Source organism: Atta colombica, unplaced genomic scaffold (genome assembly GCF_001594045.1).
Source record: "Atta colombica isolate Treedump-2 unplaced genomic scaffold, Acol1.0 scaffold5, whole genome shotgun sequence".
Classification (NCBI taxonomy): Eukaryota; Metazoa; Arthropoda; class Insecta; order Hymenoptera; family Formicidae; genus Atta; species Atta colombica.
Genome location: NW_017259539.1, coordinates 515,988 through 528,048, shown reverse-complemented (window position 1 = coordinate 528,048; position 12,061 = coordinate 515,988). Strand labels below are relative to the sequence as shown.

The window sequence follows — 12,061 nt, the reverse complement described above, 5'->3', positions numbered from 1 at the left end:
AAGTAATTACTGCACATGAGTCCATATTCGTAACATATTTTTACATAAAAACAAATAACATTTTGATTTCATCTAACAAATAAGGCTTCAACAGTTTTCTGTAATGATATGTATAATAAATGTAATGATATGTATAATAAATATGATAATTATAATGATATGTATAATAAAAATAATAATATATATAATTATTAATACCTTTTGAGTTATAATTAAAAATTATAATTAGTAACTATAACTTCGAGTTATAATTAAAAGTTAATACAGTGAAGTTATATTTTGCTTTTCCAGACTTCTTTTACTAAACTGTATATGTATTTCCATTATTGATATATATTTTAGAATAAAATACACAATATTAATTATTAGAATAATAATTAACGCACATACCTTCGTTTTTACGTTTTCTTTTTATTAAATTTACATTACGCAAATTGCACTTCTCACAATCTATTCGATTTAATCCAATTACTTCTAATCATCAAAGTCCAATTAGAGAATTTTTTGAAATGCATCAATGAGTATCACTGGTCGGTTGAATTGGAAATCCGACGATTCATCGGATCCTTGGTTATTTCAATTCTTGGTTATTTCAATGACGCATTTTCTATTCCACAGCCCTTTTTCGCATCGTGTGATTTCATCCTTAGGCTTTTATCAAGCTTCGATTAAGAGTATGGTCAACACGATGCTGCAAAGCGTTACTTTGCAGCGTTTTTTAATTGGTCAGTTTGTAAAATTCTTTCTTCTAATTGGTCTATCAAATGCTTCAAAACGTTTGTAGAGACTTTGATCGCGGCCTAGCTTAACCATTCTAGTAGTAGAGTCCTATAAATGAGAAAAGCGATATCAGCGTCGCGATTTCTAATTGATGGTATCTCTATCTAATTAAAGTAACCATATTGTGTCCACAGTGGAGAGCTATGTTTTTTTGCTACAGCAAAACTGATACATATATCTAAAATAAATATACAATATGTCGTTTATCTTTTTATGTACATTTGTAATTGCATTACTTAATCGCTACATTATTTAATAAGAAAACACAAAAACATTAATACTTACTTAATCCCATCCTGACGGAGTTCATAATTCCTATACTGGAATAAATGGAGTATAACGGAATTGGTCAACGGGCCAAACATACGGTGCTGAACATATGATAGAGGTGATAGGTGGGGATGAATGTCGCTTCTCTTATATATAGGTCTCTACTAGTAACTTTGTAGGATTCCAACTGAAACAGATGTCAGAGACATTCTCCAACACTTTAGCTGGAATCCTGCAAAATTACTAGGATTACGTTCCAAAACTTCTTCTCTGAGGAAGATTTTACTCTATATGCTATAGTATACGTTACATACTATATATTTCGAGTAAATTTTACTCAAGAGAGGAAGTTTTGGAATGTAGCCTAGAATGTTAAATTAATTGGAACTTGATAAAAGTCACCTTTAAGGCCTCTTTCACCAATACCGAATAACGTTATCAAGTTAACTCAATTACGATTACCAACGTGAGAACGAAACATAGAAGAGAAAGAATGACATAAGTAGCTATTAAGTATTCAGAAATTTTTTTCTATGGCCAAATAATCAAAAATGCTTCTCCAGCGTACTTTCCTAATTGCTCTTTCAATTCTTGCTAAAGACTGATAAAAATTAAAATTTTTTGTCTGTTAGATGCCCATTATCCTTAAAAGGCATAATATGAGGATGAATACTATAGGCCGTATCTCCGACAATGTGAGAATCATTAAGAAAATAGATTTGTGAATTTTTAATATATTATCCGACAGAAGAGAGCCAGAAAACATGTGCATCGTGCACCGATCTAACATTCAGCCAAAACGCTTGTAAAGAGCAATTTTTGAGTATAAACTATCTAAAAAGATAAAATAGAAACTAATAAAATAGAGAAACTAATAAGAATTTCTAATCATTTTTAAAGATAGTTTTTAAATTCTTACTTGTATATGGATTGAGTGATATCCTTTGCGGTTCACATCTGATTGTTTATCCTCCTGCGCGGAGTTATTATTTTAATGTACATATCAATAGCTCCTACAACTTTAGGAAATCCACTAGCTCTTTCAATTTTTCCATCATTTTGGTTGCTCTCTCTCATCCTGAGGCTACTGAATAAATCGTAGAACAAGAGTGTGCAAGACATAAGTAACTCTTCTCATAATACGAATTGCTGTAGCTTTTCCTACTTCGAATTTCACACACACAGATCTATAATTCGGATTGCATATAATGTTATAATAAAAAACTTTCTCTTTTTCTTGGCGAGAAGCTATGTTATTATACCTATATAAATCTGGTTGCCATCATCCACAAAGCTAACAGAAGTTGTTTCTGGACTGGTATAGACTGTTATTAAGATTTAATTAATATAGATTCTATTAATTCCAATAAAAACTCAAAAGTTGTAAGAAATAATCTGTAAATAAAGCAATTGGAATTTCGCAATTTATATTAACAATTATTCTAAAATAATCATTATTATGATACTATGTTTTCATGAATTCGAGCAATGGTCATTAGCTATAACTGAAGCGCGTTTTAAATTCTTCAGCTGTATAATTAGAAAGTTTTTTCCACATATTCTTTGATATAAGATTTAATTTATGTTTCACTTCTTTGTCTGTTTAGACTTAAATAAAACTGTAATAAAATCTTTTACATCTATCTCTTTGCTCTCGTTAATTGAAGACATCGTAGCAAATGAGAATGGATTAAAATAGATTGAAATTTTTTTCTATCCGAATTTGGATTTAATTGAATTCAAGTGGATTCAATTGGATGCAATTGGATTGAAAAATTATATTTTTTATTCAAAATTTTGAATTAAACAGTATTCACAATGTGTGTTGTGTTGAACAGAAAAAGCTAATATTATTTTTAGATTGAAAGGCATATGCTCCATGTAATTCCTATAAATGAATAAAAATGCATTCAGAATTGAAAAGCATTCATTTTAACATTCGTGAATTAATATTTCTGAAAATCTGGATTCATTTCAATTCATTTCAATCCATTTTGCTGAGATATTTAATAAAATTTTAAATCGTCATCTTTATCATTGGTTTGGTAGCAACAAAATTCAAAAAATTGCAGTAATTTAATTTTTTCATTTATCTCGAATCCATTTCCTTTTTTTTTCGACCAATTGTCGAGATATTCTTTTAAGTTATAAATCCTGCATATAATAGATAAAAGATTAAGAACAAAATTGGGAATAAATATTAAATATTAGAAATAAAAAATTAGGAAATAAATATGTAAATGCTTAATGATATAAATAGAACATGAGATATTATATTTTATGAGTCATATTTTATTAATTGTATTTAGTGCGTACATTTAATCTTTATTCCTAATTTTTTCTTTTTCTACTATTTAATATTAATTCCTATTTTTAATATTATTTCTTCTATTATGCGGACCATATACAGCCGGTCACAGAAAAGTTGCAACACTTTTTTTCGATAAGTTTCGGAACTCAGCTTTGCTCATCGAGCGATTGATTGGATCTATTTACGTTCAACTGCTCTGTGATCGACTGTACATACGCTTTCTATTTAATTTTCAATATCAGGTTATATTTTTCAATTTATGAAATATACTTATGACCAGTCCAAAATAAAAGTACCTTAGCGCACTATTTAATTCGACCGATTAGAGTCCTATATATGAGAGAAGCGACATTCATCCTCACTATCACCTCTAACATATGTTTAGTACCGTATGTTTGGCCCGTTCCAGTTAACCGTTATACTCCATTTGCTCCAGTATAGAAATTATGAACTCCGTCAGGATGAGATTAAGCAAGTATTAATGTTTTTGTGTTTTTTTATTAAATAATGTAGCGATTAAGTAATGCAATTACAAATGTACATAAAAAGATAAACGACATATTGTATATTTTAGATATGTATATGTATTAGTTCAGCTGTAGATAGCAAGAAAACATATGATAGCTCTCCACTATGGACATAATATGATTGCTTTAATCACCAATAAGAAATCGCGACGCCGATGTCGCTTCTTTCATATATAGATTCTAGGACCGATCATTAATGCCATAGCATAGACTTTTGCATAACGCATAATGCATAAGCGAATCAATCAGAATCTTTCCTCCTATTCCATGGAAAAGAAGAATTTCAATTGGTTGATTTCCTTATGCATTATACATTATGCGTTATGTAAGAATCTGCGGCCATTAATGTTGTAAGCACTGATAAAACTGTAAGCGAATGACTGTGTTTAGCAGAAAAAGCAGCTTTGCAGCTGTAGTAAAATTCTTTAATATGAATGTCTACGTTCAACAAACAAAACTAATCAATTAGTGTTTAGTGATTCTTTAATACGATTGGTTCCTATACTTAGATTTTGCGAAGAACTAAAGGCAAGAATCAATCATATTAAAGAATTATCCACACAATTTTCGGCCGCGAATTGATTTGATAAGAAAAACGATTACTCAACTTTATAATTAAATTCAATGAATAAAAGTTCAAAAGGCGCACATAATAATGTATTTTAGTAAGTATACACGAAAAATTAAATAAACAAAATAAGAATACGGACTTATCATCTTATTTTCTGAATGCCAAAATTTTTATCAAAATATATAATTTCACTTTTTCTCACTTTTATCCTTAATTACATTTTCAAATTATATAACTTATAGTTATATCCGAAAAGAATTACATTTAGTTTAGAAATTTCACCACAGTGGCTCCATTTATTGGAAAAGTGCTAAATCAAAATGCGCATGGAAGAAAAAAAATGTAATTAGTCAATTAGGCTTCTACAAACGAGCAACTTTGTAGCGCCACAATCGAAAGCGCCGATCCGTTCATACCATAGTGGAAGGGACAACATGGGCTGCGGTCCGAATGGCTGCGTTCAGTAGAAAAAGCAGTTTCGCACTGTTACAAAATTCTTAGATGTGATTGGTTTATATATTTAAATTCAGTGAGGAACAAGATCTAAATAGAGAAAATTAATCAGTTAGCGTTTAGTGTGGATAAAGTTTCTTTTCAATGAAAAGTGCATATTTATAAAGAATTCGGAAGATATGGAACTCTGCAGTTGAGAAACTAAAAGTAATATGATATTAATGTTGTAATTTCGTATTTCACAATATAAATGTAATATAATACATGGTGTTATATAACAGCTCAAAGAACATACCAAGACGAGAGAAAATCAAAATCACATACTTTGATGTCAAAAGGATGATTTTTGGGTACAAAATTTGACTATTTGTTGACTTTAAACTTCAAAATATAGTTATTTTGATATTTTGATTTTTTGTTTATTTTTGTATGTTTCTTGAAGGAATTATATTGTAGAATATGAAATTATAACATTAATTGACAATACGTTATTTTTAATTTGTATCGAATAGGTGTTTTCAATGTTGTCTGTGTTCTGAATGAATCCATGAAGAATGCAGAGTAATACAATGGAATTGATGACGCTGAAAATTACATATACGATTTTTGTTTAAATAATTATAATTTTTTCAATTTTTGTTTTATTTTTTTAAAGTTTATATTAATTTTGTATTACCATCGACATAATAATATATTTTTTTATTTTCTTATCAACATTCTATGAAACATTTTTCATGAAATATTTACTTAATATTTTATTAATTGTATATTTATTTCTTACGGTTTTAACTTTGCGCACAATTACCTAATCCATGCGCACAATTATCAGATACGCGAAAAGTTTTTTCGCTTTTGCTTTTTTTACTTTTGTGAAATATAACATTATCAAATGAAAAATATTGTTCAATGAAGAATGCATATAGATAGAACGTTTATACTTTATATTTCCGTGTTTATATTGACTTCAACTTCAAAAATCATAATCATATAACAATGAATTCTCCTTAAATGCGCACAATTTCACCACTTTCCTTCTCACACACACACACACACACACACACACACACACACACACACACACACACAAACACACACACACGTGCGCGCGCGCACGCACGCACGCACGCATATACAGTGACTCGCATTAATATTCGGACATCATAATAATAGAGAAACTATTATTTTTTAAATATAGTTTTTATAGAATTTTTTTATAGAATTATTAAATAGTTTTTATAAGAAATTTGCGGTTTTTTAATCATTGGAAATGTTCATTAGAGATGCATTAACCTTAAAATCTGACCATAGTGTCTTAAAGTAGAGATTTCGAGCTTTAATTTAAAAGAAAAAAAACGTTATTCTACAATAATTTTTCGCAGTTATCATCAATCAAAGTGATCAATGTTTGTCCAAAATTTTTCTATGCCAAAATTTTTCTATGCCATAATTTTTTTTAGCAGTATACATACATATAAATTTTATACTATATGCATATAAAACTGTAGCTTTCACCCAATCGAATTTTTTGGAAATTGAAATAAATTGCAGTAAATAATAGAATTGATTAAATAATAGAATTGATTAAAATTATCTATATTATATATTTTATAATAAGCGATTTTTAACAATCGTTTGGTACATATGCTAAGATTATTGGTAGATGTTGGTAGGAAGCTTATTCTAATAACCTGTATGTACAACTATTTTACGCTGTTTTAAATTGTTGATTATGTTATACGAATATTTGATACTCTTTCGTATTAAAAAAATAATTTCTTATTCTAACGTGATATATAAGAGACGGAAAAAATAGGTAGTCAAGACACGACTTAAATAGCTAGTCTCGTCTTTACCACTAATGACCAAATATGCAAGAATGTAGTCAAGAATGTCTGGTACAGTTTGTATATACATTTTGATTGCTATATCCATGATAGATCTTTTCATAGACATAATAAGAATAGACTGAACGTGTCTTCTATTTTGGCAGAAGATTTTGAAGATCAGGTAAAAAAGGACAGAGAGTAGATGCCATGTGGCTTTCTCTCGCTATTCGAATATGTCTCTCTCTCTCTCTCTCTCTCTCTCTCTGCTTTTTTTTCACACCTTTCCCCCCCACTCTTTCTTCGTCAGAAAAAGAAAGCTTCACAGCGTTCATTGTCTGTCCTTTTTTATCTAGTTCAAATCTCACGTTCAGTCTATTCTTATTATGTATGTAACTATGGGTTCTCTTCCATCATACTCATGATCTTCTTCCACCATGGCTATATCTTCCACCTGAACTAAAAATCGCATATTATTGGGTTGTCCGGAAAGTTCGTGCCAACTAACCTATATATAATATAATAAATGTACTAAAATTTAAATTTTCTGTGTTTTAATTTTCCTTCAACATCGCCACGAACTTTCCGGACAACCCAATATATTATAATAGAAGGTTTACATGGTGTGCTCAGTTTGCAAGCATTTCTAATTCTCTGCCTTCTCCTTTATGCATGGTCTACAATGACAGTAGCAGTAATGAATGAGGTTGTAAGAGTAACAAATTGATCAATCACAGTTGAATGTGAAAAGAACAATCTGTTATTGATCAATTTCTTACTCTTACAATCTCATCCATTACTGATACTATAGACATTATAGACCACATTAACAATGATCGTTCGTAGATCCAGTTAATCAACCTTCGTTGTCTTCGTCGCACGTATATCATTTAAGATCTCTTTTTATCATGTACTATTTAGGTACATGATAAAATGTTCGATTTGCACACTCATACGTTATAAGCGCTCATGCTTATAAGCGTTGTTTTTTGGTGTCAATTTGGTTTGTCAATGCTCACATTAAATAAGTAAAGTCATTCGTTTTGGCTATTAAGCTTGGGCACATAATTGATAATTGACCGTAAATAATTCGCTTCTTATAAAAAAATAAAAATTTACGAAATTTTAATAAATATCTGTTCAAAATAGTACCAATAAGACATTTGCTTATAACGTAATATCAATAAGACATTTGCTTATAAATAAAAATTTATTCAATATAAAGTAATATTTTGATTTAAATATTGTTTCTTAAAATAAATATTTATTTACTGTAAGCAAATGTCCCATTACTATTTAAACAAATATTAAATTTTGTAAATTTTTTTAAATGTAATTTTTTTTTGTGTTATACCCTCTTGATTCCTTTCATCGAAGGTGCATTCAAATCGTGATATTTCGGGAGTTAGGCCGATATTCATAGTCGGATCTTATATTTAAGACCATCTTAAGTACAGTCTTAAAATGTTATGAACCAATCAGAGAACCGCATTAGCGACTTAAGACATTACATAAGACGATCTTAAAGTAAAAACCATTATGAGTATCGATCTTAGAGATATCGTGTATATATTCCCAGTCTATACATTTTTTAAATTAGCTAGAATTTTATTTGCTAATATCATCTTTATATGAGTAAATTCTTTTTCCTATTTATTGATGAAAATTTAAACCTCCAATTTCTTGTTGATGAACAAAGTCCTTTTTTTATTAGTACAAAAACGGAAAAGTTTGTAGAGATCGTATACAAGTATATTATGAGAGCGTTAAAATATGCAGAGAGCATTAAACACGCAATCCAACATATTCGTTAAACATTTCTCTAATCATAAAAAAACATGCATGGTTCTAACCTATTAGAATTAGGATTGACATCATATCAACATTATTTTGACCAATAAGCGCTTATTTGTGCTCATGCTTTTGCTGTTCTACTTCGATAAAATAAGCATTTCTGAACACAAGTATGACGTCACAGATGACGTTATGAATGCATAAGTATTTACATCACCAAAGCGAACAATGTAAACAATGCTTATAAGTGCTTAAACATGTAAGCCGAACACAGCCTTAGTATTACCAACATTTGTTCGCGTCGCATGCTCCTACCCTAGCTTCTACTCACTTTAACGCCTTCGTTGGAGCTATAATAAGAATTGAAAAACATTTCAGAAATATATACTCAAAATCAAAATATCTATACTTTTTTATAGAATTTTTCATATATATATATATGAATTCTGAAATATTGTACGTAAGATTCGTATAAAAAAATTTGAGATGTTTTCTGAATAGTTATAAAATGATACAGAAATTCTAAAAATTCAGAATTTTTTTATATATAAATTATAAAATATTATAAGATTTGTATAATTTTCTATAATTTTATATAATTTCTATAATTTTCTATAATTGTATATATATGAACATATTTTATTCATAATTATATTGTGCTATGTGTCAATAAATGTATTAGGTGTACAACTTTGCTGCTGCCGTTTTTTTTCCGAAATTTAAGGCTTTATTGTAAAAAACTGGTTATACATTTATGATTCAAAGTATTGTCCATCGCTGGCCACTACTTTCTCCCATCTTTCGGGTAGCGTACGAATCCCGCGAAAAAACTGGTCATCTTTTGAGGCTATCCACGAATCGATCCAATTTTTTACTTCTTCATAAGACCGGAAGTGCTGGTCAGCCAGGCTGTGTGCCATTGATCGAAACAAGTGATAGTCAGAGGGAGCAACGTCTGGAGAATACGGCGGGTGGGGTAGGACTTCCCATTTCAACGTTTCCAAGTATGTCTTGACCACTTTCGCAACATGGGGTCGAGCATTGTCATGCTGCAAAATCACTTTATCGTGTCTCTCGTTGTATTGCGGCCGTTTGTCTTTCAATGCTCGGCTCAAACGCATCAATTGCGTTCGATACCGATCGCCTGTGATTGTTTCAGTCGGTTTTAACAGTTCATAATACACTACGCCGAGCTGGTCTCACCAAATACAGAGCATGACCTTAGACGTCAAAATCACCGTTCTTGAAACCACTCACGACACGTTCTTTCACTAATAGCGGCCTCACCATAAGTATTTGAGAGCATTCGATGAGCCGCAGATTTCTTCATATTGAAGCAAAAAATTAAAACCTCCCGCAAATGACGAGAATTTGGCTCGTAAACTGACATTTTCAATCGAGAATAACTTTATGATGCAGACACAAATCGATTAATGTTTCTATGGGGTTATGTTGACAGATGCCCAAGTTTATTGTATGACGTCTATGATCTATTTATTTCGACCACCACTTACCGCTAAAGCCATCTATAGGAAAACGGCGGAAGCAAAGTTGTACACCTAATATGTATATTATTATATATAATAATTATATTATTATATATAAAACATGTTTTTCAACATAAATGAACAAATTAATATATAAATCAATATATAAATAATTAAATATAAATAAGTAAATAAATACAATTTATATCAATAATACTTATACCAACGTTATAGCTCGGCGGAAATCTCAGAGTTTACGGAATTATTCGTTTTTCCTAGAAAATACAATAGAAATCTAAGGAATAATTGAATAATTCCATTAGGAACTCATTTTAAATAATGTCATTATACTCTAATAAGCTCTTAAAATCACATTTGATGAGTAGTGCTAAATTAAAAAGATAAAAGTTAAGTTAAAAAATGTTAATTAATTTTAATTTAACTTAGTTTACATTTTAGGCTCTTAACTTTTTAACTTTATTTAGTTACATTTTATCTGTAACTATTAATTTTTTATTTAATTCTTTGAAGTTAAGTCTCAAACATAATATATGGCAATAGCGATAACTTAAAAAGAGATGAAAATTGCAAAAGTGAGTAAATTTGCAAGATGTTAACCAATGAAATTATAAATATTCTAATGAATTTTGTATCTTTCATCTCATTTCAAATTACACAATCGACCCCCAAATTTCAATCTGTCAGAAACCATGTATTTCGATATATCTAATTTCTGAAATCTATTATTCCTTATTACTATCGCTACTCCCTCATATTATATCTGAAGCTTTAGTCAAATCACAGGCCAGTATTCATAGTTGAATTTTATATATAAACAAAACAAAATATAATATAAAATATAGTAAATAAAATATAGAGTATTTTTTTAGAAGAAGTATATATTTGTCATTTCCGTTCTTTGTAAGACTGAAACTCTCATGAATCATGAATGAAAAAAATATTAAAAAAGCCAATTTAACTTTTAATTTTTCAATTACCTTTTTTTTATTAGCTTAACATTTAATTCAATTAATTTCATTATAAATTAACTTGTATCTTGACTAAATTAAATTCAAGGTTGTTAACTTTAACTTAGTTAAAAAAAAAGTTAACTTACCCAATTCTGCATTTGATACTTACTTGACACTTGCTTGATATTGCTTCACGCTTCGAAACGAAGAGAAAAAAGGACAGAAGGATCTGACAAAGATGTATAGAGATTAAGCTGTAGCAACATCATTTATTTCTTCGCAGTTGGCAGGCCTGGATTTACGATACTTCGACTCCCAAAAAGGACGTGATTTGCTCTATAGACTTATAAGACAGAGGATTCATACGAGAGAAGCTGAAGACTTGATAGAAAGAAAAAGAAATAATCGCAGAGTAATTCTCTTCTTTTCTAATGGTGAATTGATCGCCGCGGCAAGCTGAAAAATGGCCGAGAGCAACGAAGATAGATGTTCGAGAGTTGTGGCCTTACGGTCAAGCTGATCGCCCTTCATTGTAAAAGAAAAAAACAACTATGTCTGGAATAGAGCCTGTCCTTCAAGTTGTTGTCTTCAGCTTCTCTCGTATAAACGCTCCATCTATTTTATAAGTCTATGGGTTTGCCCAAAATGAGCACACCATGTTTATCCCTTCCATCATGATACATATATGTATAATATAATATAAATAATTTAATCAATTTTATCGCTTATTTCAATTTATTTCAATTTTCTAAAAAATGCGATTAGATGAAAGCTACTGAATGCATACAGAAAAAAATTTTTTTTTCAACATCAATTATGTACACTGTTATCTTTTTATGTTTATTTATAATTATATTGATAAATTTATAAATGATATATCGGATATCCTGATTGATTAAATTAAACAACACATCGTATCGATTGACGTATAAAAAAATGATTGGGAACAAATTGTTGCTGCAAAGATAAAGTATATTCTTTACGCTTGAATATATATACATAACGTACATTTCATTTTTTAAATCTACGCTTTCTTCTTGTATACTATTAACCATTATATTTTATATTTATTAT

The 12,061-nt window shown here is 29.5% G+C and overlaps 1 long non-coding RNA gene and 1 pseudogene across 1 annotated transcript; one reads left to right on the top strand and one right to left on the bottom strand.

Annotated features, from left to right (window-relative positions):
* Nucleotides 1-431: 431 nt before the first annotated feature.
* On the bottom strand, nt 432-1,420 carry LOC108691706. The gene is made up of 3 exons (XR_001931937.1): nt 1,066-1,420; nt 899-958; nt 432-828 (listed from the first exon to the last, which is right to left on the bottom strand). It is a non-coding gene; the product is annotated as an uncharacterized LOC108691706 (long non-coding RNA).
* Nucleotides 1,421-7,417: 5,997 nt separating this feature from the next.
* Nucleotides 7,418-12,061, top strand: part of LOC108691695 — a 20,469-nt pseudogene continuing 15,825 nt past the window's right edge.